Below are 22,806 nucleotides of genomic sequence, written 5' to 3'. Positions count from 1 at the left end.
ACAAAAATCGGACTATTGTTTTGAATACCTGTGGTTTTGGAGCTGTGGGAAAAAGACACCATCGCGAGACCTGCTGTGGGAAGACGGGAGACAGGAAGTGCGTAACAACAATAGAGTGGCTGGAGGGAAGCGGCCCTTGCCAAAGGACAGGAAGTGGGGAATCGCCATCTTTGAAAGTGGAAGGGTCGTGGCTTCAGCGGAAGAGGAAGTAGGCCATCTTGGATTATAATAACATAGAGAAACCATAGAGAAAAGACGCCCGACATTTTGGATATAAAAAATTAATTTTGGCACAGATTGGGACATTTAAAAAAAAAAAAAAAAAAAGGAAAACGTTTAATTATACGCCACGGAGCTGAGGAAGAGAGCAGATTCGTGGGAGCGAGCTAAAGCAAGCCCCACGATGTCGAAAAAAGAGTGGCAATCGGCAATAGAAAACTTGGACAAAAAACTTATAGACATGATGAAAGAACTTAAGGACACGAAATTGGAGCTTATTAAAGAGGTCAAGGAAGTTACACAGACAGTAAAGTCGGAGCTGTCAGAAGTGAAAAAAGGTGTGGAAACGATTAGCAGTGAATTACAAGGAACGCAGCAGAGAGTTAAAACAGTAGAAGACGCGATGGAGAATTTAATAGACACGCAACAAACAGAGATGAGGCTGGTGAAGGGGAGGATGTCAGTTGCAGAAACTAAACACATGGAGAAGCAGCTTCGTTTTCGTGGTCTGCCAGAAGTGGAAGGGAAGTCAGCGCAAGAACAGATGACTGAGGTGTTGGCTGATTACCTGGGGAAGGAGGAGGAGGAAATTGTGGCTATCCTAGATGTGGCGTATCGTGTGAACTCGAGAATTGCAACCCAGAGGAAACTACCAAGGGATGTGATTGTGCAGTTTACAACTAGAAATATGAAAGAGAGGATTGTGACCAAACAATTTCAAGATCCATTGGAGATTGATGGCAAGACGATTATTATAATGAAGGAACTGCCCAGATCAGTGTTATTGGACAGGAAAAAATATAGAGTGCTAATTCAGACTTTGAAGGACATGAATATCAGATACAGATGGGAGTTACCGGAAGGAGTGTCCTTTGAGTTTGGAGGGGCAAAAAAACGTATCAGATCTGAGCGGGAGATGGAGAGATTTATCAAGGACAATGAAAAAGACTTACCAACAAAACCATGAATATGGAGTGTAAAGTATTATCTTGGAATATAAATGGACTAAACTCACCGAATAAGAGAAAAAATATTTTTCATTGGCTACTAAAACAAAAATGTGATATTGTTTGTTTGCAGGAGACCCACATTAGAAAACAGGATGTAAAATATTTAAAATCTGGAAAATTGGGCAAAGAATTTGTAGCGGCTTCCAACAAGAAAAAAAGAGGAGTGGTGTTGTATATAAAAGAGGAGCTGCAGCCAAAATTTGTTATGAGAGATGTGGAAGCTAGATTTGTAGCAGTGGAATGTAATTGGAACTTAAAGAGAGTGTTGGTAGTCGGACTTTATGCACCTAACGGTGCAAAGGAAAGCTTCTTTGAGGACTTAAGGAAGCACCTAGACGATCTTGTATATGACCAGATAATTCTTGCTGGAGATTTCAATGGAGTGACAGATTTGGAATTAGACAAAAAGACTACAAAAGCACAAAAGAAAAGAGGACTATTGCCAAAGCTTTTTTTTGAGTTGATTCAACAAGAGACTCTCGAAGACGTATGGAGGAGAGAATATCCTAAAACCAAACAGTTTACTTTTTATTCTGCAAGGCATCTTACATTATCAAGAATTGATATGATCTGGGCCTCAAAGGACTTAGCGCTATGGACTAAGGAGGTAGAAATAATGCCGATGGTAGGCTCAGATCACAACCCAATTATGTGGAAATTTGGAAAAAGGAGAAAAAGGAAAGCCTGGAGAATAAATGAGGACCTGTTACAGGAAAGTGAGAATATGGAAACACTGAGAAGAGAGACTAAGTTTTTTATACAATACAACGTGAATAAAGAAGTACCAACCAGTAAAGTTTGGGACGCGTACAAGGCGGTTGTAAGGGGCATACTAATGGACTTAAATGGTAGAGCAAGGAAAAAGAAAGAGGAGAAAAGACTAGAGATTGAGGAGAAAATAAAGGCCAAAGAAGTACAGTTAAAAAAGAGACCAGGGAAAAAGAAAATACATCAGGAAATCAAAATTCTTCAAGAACAGTTAACAGCAATGAGTAACAAAGAATTGGAGTGGAACCTTAAAAGACTGAATCAAAAAGCTTTTGAGGGTGCTAATAAACCTGGGAAATATTTGGCATGGCAATTAAAGAAGAAAAGGGAAAAGAAAATAATAAATAAAATTTGTGAAGAAAACAAAACGTATTTGGAGCAGACTACCATTAGCAGAGCCTTTTATAAATTTTACGCTAAGCTGTATAATAAAAAAGAAGTAAACAAAGAATCAATAGCATCATATTTGGAGAAAACCAAACTTCCAGAGATCTCGGAAGCTTGGAGAAATAAGTTGAACAGTGAAGTAACTGATGAGGAAATAAATATGGCAATACAATCCGCAAATCTAGGAAAGGCGCCAGGGCCAGATGGACTTACGGCTAAATTTTATAAGACAATGGCCAATGAACTGGCACCATTCCTAAAAGAGGTGATGAACGGAGTTTTTAGGGATCAAAGAATTCCAGACACTTGGAGCGAAGCGAATATATCATTGATCCCAAAAGAGGGCCAAGATCTGACTAGCGTGAAAAATTATAGGCCTATATCACTACTCAATAATGACTATAAAATTTTTGCGAAGATATTGGCGGAGAGATTGAAGGGGTGGCTCTCGGAAGTCATAGAGGAGGAACAAGCAGGCTTTTTGCCAGACAGACAAATAAGAGACAACTTAAGGACAGTGATCAATGCTATTGAATACTACGACAAGCGTTGTGACAAAGAGGTTGGTTTCTTCTTTGTAGACGCTGAAAAAGCGTTTGACAATTTAAACTGGGATTTTATGTTTGCCACTATGGAAAAGCTACAACTGGGAGAAAGATTCGTCAGAGCAATCAAGGAAATCTATAGAGACCAGACTGCAGCAATTGTAGTGAATGATGAATTGACCAAAAAATTGACGATTAGTAAAGGAACAAGACAAGGTTGCCCGTTATCTCCATTGTTGTTCATTTTAGTATTGGAGATTCTGATGATACAAATTCGACAAGATGAGGAAATACGAGGAATAAAAATAAAGGACTACTCATATAAGGTCAGAGCATTTGCAGACGACATAATGTTAATTGTAGAAGACCCACTGGAGAACATGCCAAAAGTGATAGGCAAGATCAAGGAGTTTGGAGATTTGGCAGGTTTCTTCATTAACAAAAAGAAGTCAAAGATATTATGCAAAAACATGACTAAGCAGAAACAACAATTGTTAATGGAAACAACGGATTGTGAAGTAACTAGTAAGGTGAAATACTTGGGAGTTGAGCTGACTGCAAAAAATATAGATTTGTTCAAGAATAATTATGAAAAATTATGGACTCAGATAGAGAGAGACTTGATCAAATGGAATAGATTGAACCTGTCATGGTTGGGCAGGATTGCAGCAGTTAAGATGAATGTGTTACCAAGAGTAATGTTTTTGTTACAGACAATACCAATCATCAGAGACTCTAAACAATTTGAAAAATGGCAGAGGAAAATATCAGATTTTGTTTGGGCAGGCAAGAAGCCTCGAGTGAAAGTAAAAGTTTTACAAGATGCAAGGGAGAGAGGCGGAATGCAACTGCCCAATCTGAGACTTTACCATGATGCAATCTGCCTAGTTTGGCTAAAAGAGTGGATGACATTAAAGAATAAGAAACTATTAGCCCTAGAGGGATATAAAAAAATTTTTGGATGGCACGCATACCTATGGCATGACAAAGTAAAGGTCAACTCGATGTTCCTGCATCATTTTGTAAGGAGAAGTCTATTTACAATCTGGAAGAAGTATAGAACTTACTTACAAGAAGGAACCCCCTTGTGGGTGGTTCCATATGAGGTGATAGATCCGAGAGCTGTGGATAATGAACAACAATGTTTAACGTATAAAGAAATAACTAAGATTGAAGTATCTAAACTTAGAATAAAGACGCAAGAGGAACTATCACCTAACTATGATTGGTTTCAGTATAGACAGATCAGAGACTTATATAACTCAGACTTTGCAAAAGGGGGCATACGAACAGAGAACTCGGAACTAGAGCAGACCCTTCTTAAAGAAGACAAGAAAAGAATATCCAAGGTATACCAAGTATTGCTGAAATGGTATACTGAGGATGAGATAGTTAAAACACAGATGGTGAAATGGGCTATAAATTTCAATAAAGAAATAACAATGGAGGCATGGGAATACTTGTGGAAAACTACAATGAAGACAACGACATGTATTAATATTAAAGAGAACATTTTCAAAATGATCTATCGTTGGTACATGACACCAAAGAAGATTGCGCTAGGGAATTTGAATACTTCTAATAAATGCTGGAAATGTAAGAAACATGAGGGCTCCCTCTATCATATGTGGTGGTCGTGTGAGGTAGCTAGGCAGTTCTGGGGGGAAATAATAAGAGAAATGAGTGAAATTTTACAGTTTCAAATAAATAAGAACCCAGAACTCCTGCTGCTAAACTTGGGAATGGAGGGAATTCCAGCCCATCATAGGACGTTGATTTTTTATATGACTGCAGCAGCTAGACTTTTGTATGCGCAGAAATGGAAAGTACAAGAAGTACCAACTATTGAAGATTGGATCTACAAATTGCTGTATATGGCTGAAATGGACAAGATGACAAGAAAACTGAGAGATCTGGACTCAGGGCAGTTCAACACAGACTGGGAGAAGCTGAAACAATACCTGGAGAAGAAATGGGAGGTGGGAGGAAAACTGTGGCAGTTTGAGAACTACTGAAATATAATAAAAGTATAAAAGAGAGGGGTGACTTTACCGGGGGAGGAAGAGAAATGTGAATTTATAAGCAGTTAGATTAATTGATTGAGATATATATAGATATGTATAGGTCAACTGATAGAGAATAATTAATGATAAGGTTTAAACATGAGGATTGACTAACTAACAACATTTTCTTTCTTTGACAAGATTTATATGCACCAAACTGAATGTATAGAAGAGTTAAATTGATTGAGTATCTGAGGAGTTATATAGAATTACCATAAAAAGTTGAAATGAGTAATATATAGAGAACAAATCAAATTGTTTGATTTAAATGTGGGAAATTTTTATGGTTTATGATATATAGGTTTATATAGAATTATTCAAAACTGGAAAATGGGATAAATTGTTTATCTAAAGACGTATAGTTTGGGTGTATAATAATTAAAGGAGTTAATGATGCACTGCTTAATATAATGGAGAATGTATATCTGTTTTAGACAGAGGAATTTAATAGAAGTAAGGGAAAAGGGACAGAGGGTGGGAAAGCTGTTGGAAGTCAACAAAAGGGGGGGAAAGGGAGGGGGTTAGAAACGAAAAATTAGGGGAAAATTGATTGTAATGTAAAAATAAAAATGTTCTAACCCAATAAAAAATTTTTCAAAAAAAAAAAAAAAAAAAAAAGAGAACAGTTAAGTAAAAAAAAAAGCTTTTTTGAAAAAGAGAGATCTTTAGGGTGATCATATAGGCCCTTTTCTCACAGCCTTTATAAACCATTTTGAATACTGGTTGCTGGTGGATTTTTTGTGCCAGACACAACTGGTTTGCTGCTGGTTGCTAACATATATTTTTTTACAAATGTAATACTCACAGTGGAGCACTATTTGAAACGTCCATAGTGCTTCTAACAGCATTTCCCCACCCAATTCCCCTGCATTATTTTTGAATGCATATAAATTAGTGCTATAGCTCTACAGTATTGTAATGATAAGTGTAGGAGGTTCTCTGAATTCCCAGCTTTCATCTTTTTAAAAAGCAAGTTTCTAGCCCTTTCCATTGTGAAAATATGCCTTTTTCATTATACCTCTGCAAAGGAAGGGGCTAGAGAATTACTTTTTTAAAAAAATGAAAGTTGGAATTCAGACAACATCTCTCATTGCAATGTTATAGCACTAAAGCAATATTTTTGTGCTGATTTTTTTTTAAAAAATGTGAATGTCCTGATGGCCCAGGGACGGAGAGTAGCCACTTCTAGTGCTAGAAAAAGTGGAGCTGTTTGAAATGACCACAGCAATTCACATTCAGTTCATAAATGACTATAAACATTGTTGGAAATTGCCTCCCCCACATCACTTTACATGAATTGGAGCAGCAATGGATAACAACAAAGTTCAATGGAAATGTGAAAGGGTCCATAATCTGCAGTCTCTCTCCCATCATATCCACTTCAGACATTCCAAAACTACTTTGCGATCTGCCTCAGTGAGCAATGCTGCCTGGGAGCCACTGGGCTGGCTCACAAAAACTAGTTCACTGCTACAGGCTGTGGGCGTTTTTCTGATACAAGACTCCTTGTGCCCAGTCAGCACCACACTTCATAGGACTGGGATATAAGACAAATAACAAAACATTAGCAGAACCATCAAGCACCAGACCCTCTGCTACCTTATAGCTCTATGGGATATAATATTACATTTCTGAGAGGAGGTTGTCATCTTTTATGATTCTGTACCCCCCTCCCCAATTATCACACAGTGAATTTTCAAAATGAGATCCTGCAGTAGTCAGTCTCATAAAGACAGATGCTTATCCTCATTCATTCCAACGTGTGATGGGAAAGGACGTTAAGACGAGAAACTAGCTGAGTGTCTGGGAGGAGCTGACTCGTGCAGCTGTGGGAACAGAAGAGGGGGAGGCATGGCAGAGGCCCTGTTGGGGCTTGACAAACCCCAGGGATAGTCTGGATGGCGGAACAGGGGCCATGAGTCCCTAGTCCTGGTACATAAATGGAGGAGGGGGATGTGATGTGGAGGGGAGAAGGACTACTTGATATTTTGTCAATGCATCCAAAGGCCAACCCTCTGGCTGGAAAGAACAGCGAATGCCATTGTTGGTTAGATTTCACTGGAAATTGACTGAGCAAGGCGGGTTCTTCCCTGGGCTTCTCTTTAAGAATGTCACACTCTCACAGTGCGTACTTGCGCTCTGTCTCTTCACTGCTTGTTGAGCCATCAAAACACACCTTTGTTTCATTTTGCATGCAGTTTTCACCTCTGACCCAAGAAACTAGTTGTCGGCTTCCTGAACTTTATTGCCTGTTAATAGACTGCTGGCTCTCTTTTCAGCAGTTACAGAAATGCTAAGAAAAGACATTTAATTAAAGGCTCACAATGCCCAAGCCTGAAAAGCGAAGTCAGTATACTATTTTTTTTCACACACACACAAAAAAGAATAATATGTTTGAGGTGCTTTTGATATTCTTTACAAGTTTGGGCCACCCTTTCAACAAATAAGAAAGACATCACTGATTTAATTATCTTCCTAGGGAACAATGGCATAACAAGCTGAATAGTGCTAAATGATGGATCTGGGTCATTCATCTTCCCCTTCCATCTATCTACACATTTTGTTTCTTTCAAGGCATCGGGCTGATGTCCATGTCATGAAGCAGTCCTCAGCTTTCATCAAACACACCCAGATGATCTTTCCTGCCCACTATTTTGTTACACATGGTTATAATTTCACCCATATTTCTTTGTCGTTGGGTGCTATTAGCTACATCTGTTCAATTATTTTTTCCCCTCCTGCTCAATTTGAGAAAACGGCAGGTTTTTATCAAAGGTAACCAGTTAATGAAAAGCGGATATTTCATTCCTTTTCTTAGTGTTGTGATGAGTGAACAAATGCCCTAAACCCTCCAAAAGACATGTTTTGTTTCAGTTAGAAAAAGACATGCTATCGTCTGTGGATATTATTTTACATTAAATGAAGTTATTAAAGATGATTTAGCATCCTTTTTTATGTCCCTTTGGAGAAAAAGTCAGAGAATGTCTTAAATATGATTTTATTAGGAGGGACTTGATATAATTTTGGGGCAAGTTTTGAACCCTTTCCCTCTTATTTGACAAGAACAATAAACTCTGCTTACTACAGCCATGCGCTGAATATCCTGAGTCAAGTGCACTGCTTAAGGAAACATGCCTGAACAATCAGCTTTTGACAGCGGCATCTCTTTATTATTTACAATGGCCATCACAGTAATAACTCACCATTTCTATATTAATAAGGCAGTGAAATTTATTATGATGGTATTGAAAAGTTATTAAGTACTGCATCCCAAGTGACAAAGTGCCACAGCACTGTCACTATCCAAAAGCAGTTGCCCATCCATCACCAAGCTTTCCAGATGGTCCTGCATCTTTATCGCTCCCAGGTTGGTGACATCACCTGTTCACCCCCTCAAAATTGATGATGAAAGCAAACAGATCTATCTTACTTACATTTACCAAATCAATTTAATTTTACAGGCTGTGCCTTAGTGACATATTGACTGTTTTCCTTAATAGCATCTACTGTACTTAACGCAAGGAACTCATCTTCCAATCCTGGCTTGCATAATGTGTCGTTTCATAATAAATTTTTTTATCATGCTTTTATTTAATGGGAAGAATTATGATTGTTTGTCAGATTTCTTTAATTTGGTTTTATGATCATTCTGCCCCCCATCCCCGCTTAAGCTTTTGTATATTATCTTCCTAAGAAGCTGAAGAATATTTACATTTTTCTGTTAACAAAAAATTGTGAGGCTCTGGTCTTTAGCCAATTTTTTATCTAGTGTTAGAATATTCCCATCCTTCCGCCAGGCTGTTTCACGCTCTTCCCTTGTCCCTTCTTCAGCAAAATGCCAATGGAATCGATTGCTGTAGCAGAGCAAGATTCAGGCCCAGTAGCACCTTAAAGACCAACTAGATATCCTGGGTATCAGCTTTCGAGAATCAAAGCTCCTTTCATCAGTGTGGCTTAAACAATGGGTTATAATTGGTTTGCTAGACATTTCCTTACTAAGATTTGCCCTTTGGCTAGAAAAATCTGACACCTATAAAATGTTTTATATTTCATTCTGGTTGAAATTCTGCAGCTGTTTTGCAATCAACTGTAGCACAGTTCACTCGAAAGAAAACTTATTCTCTGCTGCTCCAGGGGAAAAGGCTAGAGCTAATGGGGCTTCAGTTACAGGGAAAGCAAGACTCGAGTCCAGTAGCACCTTAAAGACCAACAAGATTTCCAGGGTATAAGCTCTGCAAGAGTCAAAGCTCCTTTCATCAGGAATCTGACACTGATGTGGAGAGAATCTGCCAAAATGTTCCATGCAGTGTGCAAAGGGAACTTTGGATGCAATCTTTCCCAAATGATCATACCAAATGAGATTTGGGAAAGATTTCAGCAGAGTGAGGAGAAACTCAGAAAGTGAACAATGTTGAGTAGGTATTCCAAAAAGACCCCACTTCAGTTCAGACAAGAGACTGGAGCAAAACTTCTGCGTAGAAGCAGTCTCGCAGCCTAACTAGATGTAACAAAGAGCACGAGTTTAACAAGGGAATTTGCAGCTTACTGTAGCTGCTACTTCCCAGCAGCAACTTGTGAATAAATGCTACACAGGAGAAAGAGGAATTTTTGCCTTCTTCCCTGTGCAGTTTTGATGGATGAAACAGCCCAGGGGCCACGGGGTGGGGAGTGTTATTTTCCCTGGGGGAGTCAACACATGCAAGCATTCAGTGCACATGCTGGATCCCCATGGAGCAAATAATGCGCTTCCCCTGATCAGTGCCCCCCCCCCCACAAGCTGTTTCAGCCACCAAAAGCAGCACAGGACAGCATAGGACAGGAAGGGACAGGAATTTTTTTTTGTCCTGTGCAACTGCCCCCATCTGAATTGGACCCTGTTGTATGTTTACTCACAACTTGCACCAGAAACTAGCAGCTACCATATAGCAGCAAGTTCCCATGGTGAACTCGTACAGTTTGTAACGTCTCATTAGGCTCTTAGACTGCAGCTATTGTATTTCTACTAGAGGTGCGCACTGAGAAAATTTTTGTTTCAGTTTTGAATCCGGGGTTTCCAAACGAACTATTTACCATTGTTAGTGTTTTGTGGGAGGGGTGTTGCTGGTTTGGCTCAAATCCATTTGGCTTTTTCCATTATCATGAGTTTTGGCCCATCCTTTGCAATGAGACCTTCGAGGCTTTGGAGGCAGTTGTTTTGGCAGTTAACAGCACCAAAATCACACCGAGCACAGTCCTCCTTCCATCGGCCCTCCGAGTTTGAGCACACACAACAACAGGGTTTGGTTTTACAAACTGTGAAGAATCTTTGGTGAAGGCATCAAGGCAAGTGTTGGCCGTGCATGCACACACTGTTCTTTTGCGGGGTGTTGGGGAAATGAGGCTCTGAGGAAGCTGTTTTTTCACTTAATCAAAAACTCATTGACCATTAGCCCCCTTCCTCTAAACCATCGATCCACTGAGTTTTTCCTCAAGTACGCTACACACACACAGAGCGACAGACCATGAAGAAGGCAAGTATTGGCAGGTACACATTCTGGCAGGAAACTGGCAAAGCAGTAGTGGGGCTTGTGAGGACCAGGGCAGCAATCAATCAGGAGAGTATGCCAAACGGCGCAGTAACATTTTTTAAAAATCCTGTTTTTTCACTTTTTTCTTGTTCTAAGTGATGATAGTGTCATTATTACCTTTGTGCCCTGCTGTAGCCTGTTGCTGCCATGGTGCCTTGTGCTTTGTAGTTTTGTTCCCACAAAAGAGCATACAGTCTTAGATCATAGCAGAAAGGAACCCTCAACATAGAGTGGAAAACACCTCCCTATAAGGTTGAGCACCTCCCCGTCAATGTACATAAATGTCATTGTATTTTGGGGGGAAACATTCAAAATAAAAAGGTGCTTTCCTATCTTTCACTGTTGGCAATATTGAAGAAGAGGAGCAACCAACAGACATGCACATCGGCACAACGACGTGTGCATCCTGTTGAGTCAGGCTTGGGCCAGTTTGCTAGGGAGGGAAAAACATGGCCAACTGGAGAGAGGGGTGGGTGTGGGTGGCAGACTCTGCAGCTAGAGAAGGAGCAGCAGGGGCTGACCAAGGGTCTGAGGCTGAAGCTGCTGTAAGACCCTTCCCCTTGGAAGTGCTTGTGAGGACCTGATTGGCAGGAAAACAATGCCATTGCCCAAGCAGTGCACATTCTCCCTTCCCACCAATGAAGTTAAATGAATGTTTCTGAAGCTAATAGGTGGAGAGGGGTCGGTACTCCTCCACTTGTGAGGACCCAAGTGGCAGCAAGTCAATGCCATTGCCCAAGTGTGTTGGAGGGGGGGGGAAGGCTCTCATGTGCATTGTGCACATACCCCCGCCCCACTAACAGAGTTAATTAAGTGGTATAACATAACATGCCCTGACTTGGATGGCCCAGGTGAATCTGATCTCATCAGATCTCAGAAGCTAAGCAGGATTGGTTAGTAATTGGATGGGAGACTGTCAAGATTAGGGTTGCAGAGGCAGGCAATGGCAAACCACCTCTGTTAGTCTCTTGCCATGAAAATCCCCACCAGGGATCACCATAAATCAGCTATGACTTGACGGCACTCTCCACACTCCACATAATATAACATAACAGCTCTCTCCCCTTGAGATCCGATTGGTAGACAATGCTGATAAGGAAAGCAAGATCCTTCTGCCTAAGTGCCTGCCTGCCTGCCTGCTGCTGCCACTGCATGGTATGAAGCAAAACAAAACACACAACGTTTCAATGGGAGGACATCATTATAACATAGTTTCCCATAAGCATTTGTAGCCCCCAATCTTCTTTTCCTCTAGTTTTGTTTCCCCCAAAGTGATTAGATACACCACCACATTTAGGTGAGGAGGAGAGCAATGGCCTGTTTAACAACCAGTCATTTGCAGGAGTGGAGGGTGTCTCACTTTACTTTCAGTCTATGCTTAAGACTTAGAGTAAGATAAGCAGTAAAGCCTAGGACAAATAGTGGAGGGAAAATCCTGTTACCCACCACACCATATCCTCTTATTCTGTTTGGAGTCCATTCCCCAGCTCATTTTTCCCCTTGCTTCCAGCCATCAAACCTCCCAAGATTTTTTAATTTCTGTGCCCTTGACTAACTCCCCTCCTGTTCTTTCATCCCCATGCTCACCTCACCCTCTTGTTATGCGCCCCCAAAGAACACACACATTACAGTCCCTTGGGTCTCATTTCCTCTCTTTATCACCTCTGCAGGCCAAACTTGCAAGCCTTTCCACACCCCCCCCCCCTGCAGCACTGGTTTTCAGGGGCCATTTTAGGACCTTCTAGCACTGAAAAAATGTTCCAAAGCTTCCCCCCACCCCACCCACACACACACATATAGACTGCATTTGCAAGAACAGGAAGTATGTTTTTGCACAATCTCATCTCATTCCAATGGGCCTTGGACAAGCAAATTTTTGGTGGACTGGACCAAATGACATTAGTAGCGTGATAAATGCCAGTAGTTATGTGAGCCAGGCTCTAGCATTGTTTCAGGAGATGATTCATGCTTATGAATATTTTGAAAAAAAATAATAATGTGCCAACCTCAAGGGGCCTTAGTAAATTAAATGTATTATTTTGTGTCAGTGTCTGCTATAAATAACTGTAGTTAATCACACTCTCTCTCCCTCACTTACGTGAACCTGTGTGGCTTACACAAGTTTCATTTGGTCTCATCCCATTCCATTAAAACTTGAATAGCCTTGAAAGTGAAAAGTTATCTTCTCTGGCCCCATCTTTTGCAGTTTTAGAACTTTAAAATTCACACATTACATTTTTAGATGTATACATAACATGTTTCATACCCTAAAAATAAATGTGAATGAGACAAACAGTTTTGGGAATGATTATCATACAGAAACACTCAGCCGGCATCCAGACATCAAGCCTACCTTTCCTGTTCACAAGGAATGCAGTTTAAGAATCCTAGCAATATACAAAGGCAGGCATAACTAACTCTAGTTAAGCCACATCCTTGCATTCATATGACACAGTTAACCAGAATTAATTTTAAACCAGGATACCTTCATTGCAAGAAGGAAGTTATGTGCAACCATGGCAAGAGGCTGTTCTCATGCACATTCAGGCTCAGTGTGGGTTTGACATCTCAGTGCAGCCCCTGAAAGCCAGAAATGGCTGCAGCTCCCTGGCAAATGCACATTTGGCTGCAAAACTGGATTTGTCGCTGCCTGGCAATGCTGTTCTCCTTCCCACCAATCCCACCAGCACTGCAGCAGCAGCACCTTTCCCAAGCCTGAGCAGCTCCTCTGTTGGCCTCTCGGCTGCAGGTGCCTCCCCAGAGCCCCAGGCCACTTTCCTTGTCACAGTGGCAGCTGCCGACACCCATGCCCAACCCTGGGCAACAACTCCCAGCCATGCAGTAGATTCACCTGCCTCCTGTAGCAGCACAGGCTGCCCAATCACAGCCAGGCCCACAGGAGTGCTTTGGCAGCCCATTTGGGGTAAACACAGACCCAAGGCCACTGAAGGAGCTGCTAAGAAGTTGCAGCAGCAGCAGGGGTAGGCCAGGTAGAGGGCTGAGCAGATGCTCCGCTCTAGGCTGGGATTCTGTGGGAGGGGCCAGGGAGATGCAAAGTCTTCCCAGCCTTCCCATTGGATAGGCTGGGGAAAGGGCCACTGGGGGGGCTGGGGGGGATTGGGAAGAAACCCAGAGAGATGGGAAAGGGCAATTTTTTAAAGGCAGGTTCCTGTGAGGTTTGAGGAGGAAGGCAAGGGAAGTGTTAGCTCGAGTACACTGTTGTTCCCAGGAGAAGGAAAACGGTGATATAATTCCCTTCCCTGCCCATCTGAGAGCTAAACTACAAGAGATGAATTACTAGAGGACGCTTATATGAAGGGAGTCGCAATATTAGCCAGGAAGCTGAGTTTTAAAAGTTAGATCGGAAGGCTCTGTCAATTTCCTCTCTCTACACAGGGGCAAAGCCCTCAGAGGGTTTATTTCTTCTTCACCCCCTAGAAGGGGAGGTGACACTGACAGGGCCTTCTGGAGGCAGAGAGGAAATTAACAAACCCTCTGAGGAGCCATCTTTGCTAGCTCTGTAGAGAGGGGAAATTGACAAAGCTTTCTGATCTGTCTTTTAAAACTCAGCTTCCTGGCTAATATTGCAACTTCCTTCACGTGTGCATCCTCGTGTAATTTGTCTCTTGTAATTTAGCACTGAGTGAAGCCTGAGGATTCCTGACTTCAACAGCTGGCTGACTGGCAGACAGTCAGATGGGGGTGTTTATGAAGGAAGCTGCCACATCATTTATGGGGAAACCATAGGAATTGACATATATTTGCAAACGTATGATTGTACAAGCACACTTGTCATAGAAATGTGATTGGCTGTAGCTCCTCACTGGAGTAGGTGGCAAACCTGGTTTACCTCTGCATAAATCTGTGATCTGGCTATAACTTTATGATAGCTAATGGTATCCCCCATCAATCATTCACAAAAAACCTGAATGAGTTGCATATTTCAATCAGCTCTGGCTTCATGTTACACTTGCCAACCTTCAGCTGGGACCTGGAGATATCCTGAAGTTACAACTGATCTCCAGAAAACAGAGATCAGTTCCCCTGAAGAAAATGGCTGCTTTGGAGGTTGGCATATATCAGTGATGACGAACCTTTTTGAGCTCGAGTGCCCAAACTGCAACACAAAATCAACTTATTTATTTCAAAGTGCCAGCACTGCAATTAAACCTGAATACTGAGGTTTTAGTTAAGAAAAAACAACTCATACAGTTGTCCCAACTAATTAACATCTCTCTCTCTCTCTCTCTCTCTCTCTCTCTCACTCAAGAGCCACGACTGAAAGTAAAGCAAGTTAAATCAAAGCAGTTTACCCTTCTTTAGACCAGCAGCTTGCAAGCACTCTCTCTCCCTCTCTCTCTCCCTCACTCAAGAGCCACAACTGAAAGTAAAGCAAGTTAAATCAAAGCAGCTTACTCTTCTTTAGAAAGCCAGCCCGAGCAGCCCGGCTGCTGCTCGGCTGCCGCTTCCTGCTGCTAAAAAGATGGGCAGCAGGGAGGCAGCCTTGAGGAAGAGGAATCACGTGGGCAGGGCCAAAACCCATGTGATCTCTGCTCAAAATGCCGTTCCAGGTGTTCCCCCTCCAAATGAGCCCTGGAACTAGCAATCTGGAGACTTGGCTCGCGTGCCCACAGAGAGGGCTCTGCGTGCCATGGCACGCGTGCCATAGGTTCGCCATCGCTGGCATATATGATATTATACTCTGCCAAGGCCCTTCCTCTCCCCTTACTAAGCTTTCCCTCCCCAGGTTCCAATTCCAAATCTCCAGGAATTTCCCAGTGCTGTGAAGGCAACCTTACTCTGAGATTCTCTTATGGCATGCTTGTACCAAAGATGTCTCTTGGGGTGGGTTCTGGAATATATCTGGAATACTGGTGCAGTTCTTATTCTCATTGCTATACACCCAGGGCTGGTCCACTGGTGCACCTCCAAAGGTGATGTCATCATCTCCAAAATAGCTGGTGTTATTCTCTTTTAGGCAGAATAATTAATTAGATTTTTACCCCAAACTTCCTTCAGAGGAGCTTGGGGCAGTGTCTGTGATTCCTCTCCTCATTTTGCTGTCACAACAACCCTGTGAGGTAGGGTAAGGAGAGAGAGAGAGAGAGAGAGTAACTGGAACAAGGTCCCTCAGCAAGCTTCACATCTGAGTGGGGATTTGAACCCGGCAGTCTCAGATCCTTGTCCAACACTCTTGCCACTCCACCATGCTGGCTGTCATTCAGGAGTGGGGACATTGGGAGCTTCACCTAACCATCATCTGGTAACAGGGCAATCTGCTGTTTCCAGCCCCTTCTTAGCTATTGTTCATAATGGGTGAAGAACAAAATTCATTGACTTCTCCTCTCAGTGACACAGCATCCAAGGGAAGTGATGCTGCCCTCTTACAAAAAGTCTTGGAGGACAGATAAAGTCATCTCATGGGCTGCCAGTTGGCCACCCCTGTTCTAGTGAACTGCCAAAGAACAAGTCAGAGCAGTTCTTTCTGTCCGGGCTTGCTTTTGGTAGATGGCATTTGCAGTTCCTATATTTTAAACCGTGCCATGTAACTTTTTTTTTTCATTTTAAAAACTGCCAAAGACCTTGTAGCAGGGTGGGAAATTATTAATTAAAACATGACAAGTATCCACAGCTCTCCAATTTATGGTACAAGCCATTTACCCCAACTTTGGGTCATATTTTCTTTTTATATATATATATACTAGCTTGATACCTGTGCTTTGCTATGGTATTTAAGTACTTTAAATCCAGTTATAATACTTAGGGATATGTAACATTTTTTGGTTTGTGTGTGTGTGTGTGTGTGTGTTTTGAGTTGGTAACCCTAATGAACTTTTAGGGGAGGACTGGGAGGTGCATTTTACCTCAGGACACATTCAATGACTCCCAATAGCAACTGCATACTGTTTAGAATGTGGGGGTAAGGACCAATCAGGCCACATACGCAAATGACCTCTGTGTTCCAACTGTCTCTGGGGGCAGGGTGAGGTGTGGAATGTTGTGAACCCCAATCAGCTCGCATATGCAGATGACCTTGAAAAGCTGGCCCAATCAGGGAAGAGTGGCCGAGCTGGCAGTGGGCCAGGGCGCAAGTGGGCAGCAGCCTGCCAACCACACAAGGAAGCTGTATCCCTTTGGGAAGACACATTTTACTCCTTTTTCCCCCCTTAGGGAGTGAATTTCTTAAAAGCCCTTCTTAGTGTGTGTTTACATCATGAAAGAAATTTTCTCCCCAGACTTCATGTTTCTAGTTCCAGGGGTTTGGGCTGGGTGTTGATGAGTCAGTTAGGACACTTGCCTTTATATATACAGATTTCACATCCAATGCCCTGTTCCTAATACTTAACCCAAGAGCTAGTATACAATAGTATACTAGTATACAATACACCTCCAAACTGTATCTCCGTGTATATAACAATTAAATCCATAGAACCACAAAACAAAGAAAGAACTGACATGTTCAACAAGCTACAGTACAGTGTGTGCATCTGTGAAAATATATAAAAGAGGTATGTAACGGCTTCCTTCAGAACATTTTTAAGTTAAGGCTCTGTGCATCTTTCCCAGGTTGGAAAGATTGGTGCAGTCACAAATGCTGTATTCTTTTGCTGAACTAATTGTTGTTTATCTGTTTTCTTTGTTGGTCCAGAAGTGCTCTCTTTCTCAATGAACTACAGATACTTGGCCTCCAACATGGGATTGGACTGCTGGCAAATACTGAAACCTCCTGTGACAAACTGCAAAACAGCTTGCCCTTCTGCCCTTGCATGTTGACCTTTTGTTCGATCGGGTGCTTTAGCCAACCAATACCTGATTAGACGATGCTCAGCTTCAGACCCACAAACTGAGATAAAATTCAAATTTATAGCTTTTCATTTAGCTGCTCTACAGCACTCTAATTATGACCCGGCACATCAGTACATCACGACAAATTCTTTGTTGTCCCACAAAACGTTTCATAGATGGAAGGAGAGGAACAAGCACATTTGATATGTTCTTGGATAATGCATCCAAGCCAAATCTTTTCATGGACCTTGCTAGGAAAGTGTGAGGTCCAATGATATTCCACAATGAAGATTTAAAACTTTCAGTTACTGTCACTTTAGATCCTTCCATCTACTCTCCTGAGTCTCCTGTATAGAACAATTTTAAACAACCCACTTCAAGTTATGCATTCTCCAAACTAAATACATGTATTAACTATTGGCTCAATAAGGCATATGCACCTACAAATATGACTTGTGTCATTAACTGTTTATAATATTAATACAGTAATTTTCCCAATATCTATCATGTTTATCATTGCAACTCTAATCATATTTACTGCAAACTGTGTCTCACTAAAATTAACACAACTTACTTCTGAGCAACAGTTCAGACTGGACTGTTGCGTCCCATTGATTTCAGCAGGAGAGATAAGCATGTGCTTAAAATCAGTGGGGTTTAATAGGGGTTCATTGGACTAAATCGAGCTTATGGGTAGGACTGTTCAGAGTCAAGCCTTAATTAAGGACCTTCACATTAGTGATAAGGAGATACGATTATGAACATTTCTTCCATTGGCTAGTGAAAGGAATAAAAGAGCAGGAATGGAAACGGGAAGAGGTTTGACCAGCTGCAGAGCTTCTCATATAAGAACTGTACCAGAATATGCTCTTGAGATCAGGGCCTATCCAAGGCAAACTATGACTTTGATTACACTCCCCCCCCCCCCACACACATGTTCAATATAGAGAAAAACTAGAGAACGAGAGAAAACAGTTAAAAAATGAATGAGTAGAATTTTGAATTTTTTGAACCACTTCCATCTATTTATTTATTCCATGTATTTGTTTTTAAAAGGTGGCACTCTAGGCACTTGTGTGGTGATGAGAAGGCCTGACCTTTCTACTACGCCAAAATAAGAAGAATCAAGACGTAAAGCAATACAGCAGTCATCTTGTGGCTTTTATACATATGCAAAGAGACCGTGGAAGAGTTCCTCATTATCGGAGCTATTCTCAAAAGTAATCCAATCAGGGGTGATGTCCCTCGTATTCTGACTAGAATACCATAAGGCTTATGCGTTTTGTTGGCTGCTCCATTTTTACCACAGCAAGTTGTGGGAGGAGTTCTCTTTCTGCAAAATGCTTATGAAGCACACATCTCCCCAGCAGCGTGTGATGTGAGAAAAGAAGTCTCGATGCTGAGGGAAAAAAAGTTACAGCAGTTATGTCAGCAGGATGCTTCAGGAGGGGACTTTTATCATAGTCATACTTTCTTGCCTCTCAAAGCTTCCTTGTTGCTGACAGGAAGAAGGACACAGAGAAGATTGATTCCAACTGTCAACTTCTAGTAGGGAGAAAGGAAAGCAACAATAGCTAGAGTACCAGAGTTTGAGGAGAAGATGCTAGTCCTCATTGTCCCCACCACCAAAGCTTTCTTGTTGGAAAGGGAAGAACTGGAGCAGACAAGAACCAAAAGTGCCCAGCAACAGTTGGGCCTGAGTGAGGAAGACCCATCAATTCCTTGGAGGAAGGTCACAGAACTGAGACTCAAACAGGCAGGTCAGGTTTGGTGTGTCAGCCACATCCAAGCATCACAGGAGAGACATGGAAGATTCAGACAAGTCAAAGACTATATGTCGGGGCAGAGGGCTAATGCAGCAGTAAAAATGAGGAGAAATCAAAGGCCTCCACAAGGCCTCCACAAGCCACAGGACAAGGAAGGAAGGATAATTGAAGGTTAACAGTTCCAGGATGGGGCGCAGGCAGGCCATTTTAATGCATGGCCTGCAGTGGCATAAATTATGACCAGTGTTGCTAGGGAGATTGTAAATGCATTGCTATGCCCAGCAATGATTACACCAAAATTCTAAGAAGTTCTCATAGTTTGCATAAAGCATTATAATGTTCAGAACTCCTAAGAATAAGGAACTCTACTTATTTGCTCACGTGCATTGCTAAAGAAGTCTTCGAACTTCTTTTGAAATTTACAGTAATTTCCCTGCAGCCTGCATTATTGCAAAGAACAATATTTGTCAGTTTTGTTCACAAAATATCATGGCTTTACAAGACAGCGCACAAAATACAAAAAGGAAAGTTCCTTCACTCTGATGATTAAACTTTTCAAATGGATGCCACCTGTTTTCATGGAAAGATACATTATTTTTTCCATTACACGACACACTCAAAATATCATCAAAATCCAAAAATCCACAAAACAATCAAGGGCAAATTCAGATAACAGTGTCCTTTCTCTGTCCTCCACTCCTCCTCCATTTATCTCAAAGAAGACATCTGAATTTGCAAAGGCCCAAAGAAAAATGAGAAATCCATGGAGACTTCTTCAGTACAAGTATATTTCCTTTCAATAACATATTATGGGGTCCACTCTTACCGGTGCTTAAATGCTCCAAGTTTTATTTTCAAAAATATTTGCATTTATCAGAGATGAAACAAAAGCAAACAAATTTGTCTATTATACACATACGTAAAATATAGAATTGTCCTACCTCCCATCCATGACTGGGATCTTTAAGGCTTGGCCGATGCTCTCCTACATATGGCCCAAATCTTTCACCTACTTCAATCTTCCTTTTCGTCCATATACCTAATCCGGCTTCAGGAATATTCGATTCTCGAAGCTCAAACTCTGAAGGAATTGGGATGTCGTCAGGAATGTATATGGGAGCTTTGTAAGGAGACCCTTCCTTTGGTGTGAAGGCTTCACTCGATGTTGCTGGAGAAGATTGTTCATGAAGGCTGAGTGACAGAGCGCTTGGCTCACCACCATTTTCGGTTGTTTCTTCCAAAGGGATTTCAGGGAAGCTTTCATATACACACTCATTGTCTGAAAAGGATTCCAAACATTAAGAGCAGGATGAGTGAATGTGCTAGAGAACTATTTGCACCAAGTATTGCCACAGAAATCAGACAAAGTGAACTTTGACTCATAAAAGCTTTATACCCTGGAAAAGTCGCTGTTGTGACCTTGATGGAAGAAAGTTAAATTATGTTGAAACAGACAAGTGGATAACCATGCCCATGGCATATCATACACACTTCTTTGGGAGTGCTAAATTAGTATTTAGATAGTTTTCAGTCCCTTTAAGTTTTTTCCCCTTACATTTAGAGAGAAATCCTAAGCAAGAACAGAAATATATTGAAGTTTATTCAATAGGGTTTACTCACAGAAAATGTTACCACAGTGCACTAGTAAGCAATGTAAAGAAAGGCAAATGTTATGTTGTCTTTAAATTTTTATGTGTTATCCGAATAAAAATAATTTCCACATAAAGCTCTGAATTTGTACGAATATAACATTTAAACTGCGCTTGATTTGTTTGTTTTTCCCCCTAATCAAATATTTCAGTTCACGTATCACCTGCTATTGGGATATAAAATTAACATGAGGTACTTCTAAAATTTTCTTTACTAAATTTAAATCAAATTAAATATACTAAATCAGATCGTGCTCTTTTAAGGGCACTGGAAAAATGTTCAGAAAATGTCTTGATTCACATCTAGAATCATATTTTTCCAGAAAATCTGCATTCGTGTGGAGCAGCTGACGCATGAAACATCCATTGCCCTGCAGGGTCAGCCCAAAGTTCTATCTCATCTTTAATTCTGTCTCCAAAAGCTAGACAGATGTCTCTGGGAAATTCACAAGCCGGGCATGAGAACAACAGGAACTTCATTGTTCACTCAGCATCTGGTAATCAGGAGTGTATTGCCTCTGAACATGAAGATTCCATTTAGATGTCATGGCTGGTAGTTGTTGATAGGCCAATTACTTTTTTAAAACCACCTAAGCTAGAGACCATCCTCACATCTTATAGCACAGAATTCCATGCTAATTCTGGGTTGGATCTAGAGCTGCCGGGTCTCCAGCTCTAGTGTAACATGTCCCACCCAACAGCCTGAGTTCTTTGCCACCACTCAGTAGAGAGGTAAGGGTGAAATAGAGGGGAAATTGGCATCACACTATCTCGCAGGAACCTAGAAGCAGTATCACTGCAGGATAAAACCATAGAGAATTCTAGAGCATCACACCGACATGATGACATCACTTCTGGGTTCATGATGAAAGTGATGTTGCAGCATTGTAGATTTAAATCAAACAGCACAATACTATCAGTCTAAAATACAACAATCAGAACTCAGGCATCAAAAAAATACAAACACAGCCAATCAAAACTACAAAAACTGAAAACAAAATGCTTTGATAACTCTTTCTGAATATAGGCTACAAGACTGAACTACATAAAGGGTAGACTAGTCCACAGGAAAAACCCTGGAGCGAGATGTGACTGGCCTCGTTTTCCTATAACAAAGCGACAGCCAAGAGAATCTATTGCAAGAAGTGTAACTGGGAGGTGGGCACATATTGGGAGGGGCTGTCCTTCAGATCTGAGGGTCGCAGATGGTGAGGGCTTACAGATCCAAAACAACACTTTGAATTGAGTGCAGTAATAAATCAGTATCCAATGCAGCGCCTTCAGTACACGTGTAATTGTAAGTAGAATGGCTTCTCCCAGATAACAGACAAGCTACAACATTTTTTGTGATAAAGGGGGTCCTGAAGATTACTGTGCAGGTGATGGAATAGTCTGATATAGACTGATCTTTTCAGATCTCAGAAGCTAAGCAGGGTTAGTACATGGATGGGAAACCACCAAGGAAGACCGGAATTGCTCTGCAGAGGAAGGCAATGGCAAACCACCTCTGCTCCTCACTTGCACTGAAAGCCCCTGGCTGGGGTCTCCGTAAGTCAGTTGCAACTGGAGAGCAAACATACACAGGCAAAAATCAATGGGACCTCTGGAACAGCAAGGGCTGCAGTGAAGAAGAGTTCTGTAGTTGGGAGGGAAAACTGGTGGAAATGTGGGATCCCACTTTCATAAGCAGAGGTGCCCTCCATTTGTCAAGAAGCCCTCTGGATCCAATCATATGCTTAAGTATTTTTTTTAACGTTGGATCTTCCTGCCTTTGGCATCACTGATAATTACATGTTTAATAAATACGGCAGTCATTGATCAGAGGAGCCTTAATCTGCTGTATCAAGGTGGGGTTGCCACCTTCAGATGGGGCCTGAAGTTCTCCTGAAATTACAACTGATCTCCAGACTACAGTGATCAGTTCCCCTGGAGAAATGTCTGCTTTGGAGAATGGACTGGATTATACCCTGCTGAGCTCCCTCCCCTCCCCAAAACCCACCCTCATCAGGCTCAAATCTTCAGGAATGTCCCAACCCATTCTAAATA

At 41.5% G+C, this 22,806-nt stretch overlaps 1 protein-coding gene across 6 annotated transcripts in view; it reads right to left on the bottom strand.

Annotated features, from left to right (window-relative positions):
• Positions 1–20,142, bottom strand: part of MECOM (MDS1 and EVI1 complex locus) — a 362,312-nt gene extending 342,170 nt beyond the window's left edge. For 4 of the 6 annotated variants that reach the window (XM_054982632.1, XM_054982634.1, XM_054982633.1 and 1 more), the window contains exon 1: positions 20,053–20,142. The gene's annotated coding sequence lies outside the window, so the exon portion shown is untranslated. The remainder of the gene's footprint in view (positions 1–20,052) is intronic. The other 2 variants (XM_054982637.1, XM_054982638.1) reach the window with 2 other exon arrangements.
• Positions 20,143–22,806: the final 2,664 nt, after the last annotated feature.

Source organism: Eublepharis macularius, chromosome 6 (genome assembly GCF_028583425.1).
Source record: "Eublepharis macularius isolate TG4126 chromosome 6, MPM_Emac_v1.0, whole genome shotgun sequence".
NCBI lineage: Eukaryota > Metazoa > Chordata > Lepidosauria > Squamata > Eublepharidae > Eublepharis > Eublepharis macularius.
The sequence above is the reverse complement of the archived record's forward strand: the minus strand, read 5'-3'. Positions and strand labels throughout refer to the sequence as shown.